The sequence below is a fragment of the Nuphar pumila genome, chromosome 4 (assembly GCF_984573655.1).
Source record: "Nuphar pumila chromosome 4, dmNupPumi1.hap1.1, whole genome shotgun sequence".
Classification (NCBI taxonomy): Eukaryota; Viridiplantae; Streptophyta; class Magnoliopsida; order Nymphaeales; family Nymphaeaceae; genus Nuphar; species Nuphar pumila.
Window position 1 is genome coordinate 2345466 of NC_143252.1, and position 5156 is coordinate 2350621.

The following is a 5156-nucleotide window of genomic DNA, read 5'->3' on the forward strand; positions in this document are numbered from 1 at the left end:
CTTTCATAAGTATTACTTCCTACTTTATAAATAGTTGTTTAACTATTGCAATGCATAGCTATCAGGGGTACCAACTTATCTCCTAATGGTATCTTCATTAAAAGATTTTTTAATCATTTGGATTTCATACTAGTTGAAGCTAGTGCTATCAACTTTGCTTTCATTGCAGAATGAATTATCATGATTTGCTTCATAGATCTCCAAGCTGTTGCTCTATATATCTACTTGTGGATAATAATTCATTGGAATCAAAATTCTACTTTGTATTATTAGATAGCATTTTAATGTTTTGGTCCTAAGTTATTAATGTATCAACTCAACTTGCTCATGAAAAAACTATGGTCTAGTTCTATTTATAGCGTACATAAGATTGTCAATAACACTTGCATATTCTAATTAATATATACTTCTTTTATTGTTAATTGATAACTTTACACTATGATCAAATGGAGTAGCAACAGTCTTACAATCATAGTGATTATATTTTCTCAAGATCTTTTCAATGTAGTGAGATTATGATAATGCATATCTATTAACATGTATAATCAATTTAATACCAAAAATAACACCAACTAAGCCCATATATTTCATGTAAAATTTGGATGGTATTATTTATGCATTCTATATTATTGCTTATAATTAACATATCACCACATGCAAACAAATGATTATAACATTTCTACTCTCTACTTTGTTATATGCGCATTTATCAAAATTATGAATCTAAAACTCGTATGATACAATCACATTATCAATTTTTTCATGTCACTTCTTAGGTGATTGTTTCAAACTATATAAAGACCTTAGCAAATTACAAACTTTCTTTTATTGGCTTGGTATTATATAGTCTTAGGTTGTTCTCTATAAATCCCTTCTAACTCATCATTTAAAATTGTAGTTTTAACATTCATTTGGTGAATCTCAAGTTTGAAAACTGATATTAAAGCAATCATGGTTCTAATGAATGCAATCTTACTTACACGAGCGTAGGTATCATAATAACCAATTCCAGGTTTCAGTTTAATTTTTTTAGCAATAAGCCTAGTTTTAAATTTCTCAATAAAATCATCATGTCAAAGTTTTCTCTTAAAAATTCATTTTCATCCCAATAATTTAAAACCAAGGGGCAAATCTACCAAAATCCAAGTTGTAGATTTGAGGATTGAATTTATTTCACTCTTTATTGCCTATTTTCAAGAACCGTCATCTGGAGATCGCATAACTTCCAAAAATGATACCAGGTCTTTATCTATCATATATAGATGAAAATCATTACCAAAATCTATTGGTTTTCTCAATCTTTTGGTTTTTGAATTTCTGGATTTTTAGACTCACCAATTCTTTTCTTGAAAATTAACTCATTTTCAATATCTTTTAAAATTTTAAGTGATTTTAAAGTTAAATCTTCTCTAAATTCAGCTTGGATAGATTCTAAAATCACTTTAGTTTCAATATTCATAAATCTGTAGGTTTTGCTATTTCAGAAATATCCAATGAAAGCACATGGTTTAAGTTTTTGGACCAAGTTTGGTTAGTTTTGGTTTAGTAAGTTTTATTTAAGCAATGCAACTCTAAATTTTTAAATAACTCAAATTTGTTTTTCTTTATTTCCAAAGCTTATAAGATAGTGTTCGAATCAGAATATAGAACTCTATTTAAGATATCACAAGAACTAAGTAATACATCACCCCATAGATCATATTCTATTTTGGAACTTTTAAGCATCATATTAATCATATCTACTAGAGTCGTATTCTTATGTTCAATTATATCATTATCTAAAAGAGTATATGGGCAGGTATTTTGTCTACATATCCTATGAATTTAAAAAAAATTGATAAAATTATTTAAAAAATATTTACCACCTCTATCAGATCTAATAAACTTTATTTTATAATTATTAAACTTTTTAATATTTGATTTAAAAATCTTAAATTTTTTAAAAGATTCATCTTTAATTTTCATGAGTTAAACATAAACATATTTTGAAAAATTATTAATAAAAGTTATAAAGTAGTTGATAGCCCCACGAGTTGGAGTGTTTTTTAAATCACACACATTATTGTGTATTAAACCAAATAATTTTGAATTTCTTTCAACACTTGGAAAATATCTTTTTGCTAATTTTGCTTAAATGTAAACATTATATTTTCTCACATGTTTAATTTTATATTTATGAATAAGTCCTAAGTTACCCATGCTTCTCAAGAATTTATAATGAACATGTTTTAGTCTAGCATACCATAAATTATACAAGTCAAGCATATAGACCAAAGTAGAATCAATTTTATTAATCAAATTCAACTTAAATAAGTCATTGGTTCAGTAGCCTTTACCTACAAACTTGTGATTCTTCGATAATATAATACTACTGAATTTCATCACAACTTTAAAACCATGAGTAGTAAGTAGGTTGGCAAATACAAGATTCTTTATCACGGTGGGTATGTGATATGCATTTTGAAGGGTTGAACACTTTCTAAATGTGAAGTGGAGCTTTACACTTCCTTTTTCATGAATCTTAGATTCATGGGAATCTCCCATAAAGATCTTATTATCTTCCCTCATGGTTTCATATGATTAAAACATACTTAGGTATGTCATTACATGAATGGATCGACGATCCAAAATCCACATACCACCTTTTATCAAAATTAATCATAAACGTCTCACTCACTACATTCACCAAGTTGTCATTGGATTTACTAAGCTTGTTGCCTTGGAGTTTTTTCTTATGTCAGCATGCTGTCGCATAGTTACCCAAATTGCTATAAGTATAATAGGAAATAGAATCCCTCTTCTTAGCAATAGTCTTCGATTTCTTATTTATGTTTCTAAGTTCGAGTGTGAACTTTTGTTTAAGCTCAACCATATTCACCTTAGCACCAACTTTTTTCACTTCATTTTTTTTTATCTTGAGAATGAGCTTCCTCCTCGATTCTAAAATGTTGAACAAGTTGTTATATGATAAACTCTACATTCTTATATTTTAATTTATTTTTATAATCTTTTCAAGATAGAGATAATCTACCAATAATTTGCAGATACTTGGAATGATTAATCAAGATGCATACCCTCAAACTTGATCTAATGAGATATAATCTTCATCTCGTGGATTTGAGGTAGCAGTGGTTTATCATCAAAGAATTTAAAATCTATATACTTATTAATAAAAAAATTATGATTTTCCACATCGTCCATCTTATATTTGCTTTCAAGTGTTTGCCACAACTCCTTAGTCGTACCAATTTTTGAGTAGAGATCAAACAAGGTGTCCAAGAGCACATTCAGGATGTGGCCATGTCACACAAAGTCATCCTCCTATTTTATTCTTTTGTGGTTCTCAACAATGGTCTCGTCCTCCCATTCTTATAGGCATGTGTCCGTGAACACATACACCAAGTTTGAAATTATGAAATAAGAACCTTATGTTTCCACTATTTAAATTGCAACAACTTGGGCAGCTCATGATTACCAACCTTCATAGTAACCATTTTGTAGTACCATCTATTGAAATTGTTGAGAAAATAACTCAATGATTATGACAACTAAACTTGCACTAGGTATACTCGGATGCACGTGTTGGACATGTTATCTTTCAAGTGATAGCTACCACACTTAGGATCAAGTCCTTGGTGTAATTGGTATTTGTGCAACTTTGCTTATAAGATACAACAAGCTTTTGCCCACACACGAAGGTTGTCTCACACTCTGCACTAAGTGAGATTGAGCAATTCAACACGGACCTCCTTGAATTGCCTCTTGACTCGATTAAGTAGATCCTAGGCTCAAATTAGGTTAGATCCTAGGCTCAACTTAGGCAAAGCCTTGACTATGTCAAGGTTTAAACTCACTAGAGAGAGAGACACATGAAGAGCAATAAGGAAAGAGAGAGAGAGAGAGAGAGAGAGAGAGAGAGAGAGAGAGAGCTCATATGAGCTAGAGAACATAAGAGAGTAATGAGCTTGTGAGAGAGAGAGAAGAAAGGAAAGAAAAAGAGAGCACTTGAAAGCAATGAGAAGAATGAAAGAGGGTTAAGGTTTATATAGGCCTCAACCGAATAACTAGTAATAATGGGGCCTAGGCTGGCCAAACTACTAGCCATAAAGGCCCAAATGATTAGAAAGGGCCATGCATGGACCAGAGGTAAAAGTCTAGTCAATGGGTCTAAAATAACCCTAGCAGGTAAGAAAACTCCAAATAAGAGGGCACAAACAATGGTAAAATAGGCTAAAATAATGGGCTACCTAGAGACGTTAGAACAGGTTAAGGGCAAATCCAATATTAGGGTTGACTAAGTCTTGATTAAAAATGGGTGATCAAGGCTCATAAGTAGGTTGGTCAAGGTCTAAAGAGGGTAGGTCAAGGTCTTGGAGACAAAAAGATTAGTCAAAGTCTAAGAATGACCATGACCATGACCAAACCGAATTGGCTTATAAATGGGTCGGTTAAGGCTTAAACAAGGTTGATAAAGGTCTTGGAGATAAAATTGTGCCAAGAGACAAAAAGATTGGTCAAAGTCTAACAATGACCATGACCAATACCAAACTGAACAGAGTCGAGTCGGGCTGGACTAGATTGAACTAAAACCTAAACCCAAAGTCAAATCTAAAGTGCAAGGTTTAAGGTCCAAAGTTCAAAATTCAATTGACATGCCCCCAATAGGCCTTATCAATAAAACAATTCTATACTATTTAAACCATGGGAAGTTATTGTAACTCTTCAATCTTGAGTTGGTCAAGGCTTAAATATGGCTGGTGAGGGTCTTGTTGATAAAACCGTCCAAGAGATGAAAAGATTGATCAAAGTCCAAGAATGAACATGATCAAGACCAAAAATGACACCACTCATAAATGGGTCGGTCAAGGTCTTGGGGATAAAGTCATCTCAAGAAACAAAAAGATTGGTCAAAGTCCAAGAATAACCATGGCCAAGACCGAACCAATCCGAGCCAAACCTAAACCTAAACCTAAACCCAAAGCCAAATCTAAATTCAATGTCCAAAGTTTAAAGTTCAAAAATCAATTGACATACCCACAATGAGCATTTCCTATAAATGCAACTCTATACTAAAACTATGTGAAGTTCCCTCAATTCTTCAATCTATGACTAATCTTTTGATATGAGTGATAAACTCACTAACTTAGATAATATAA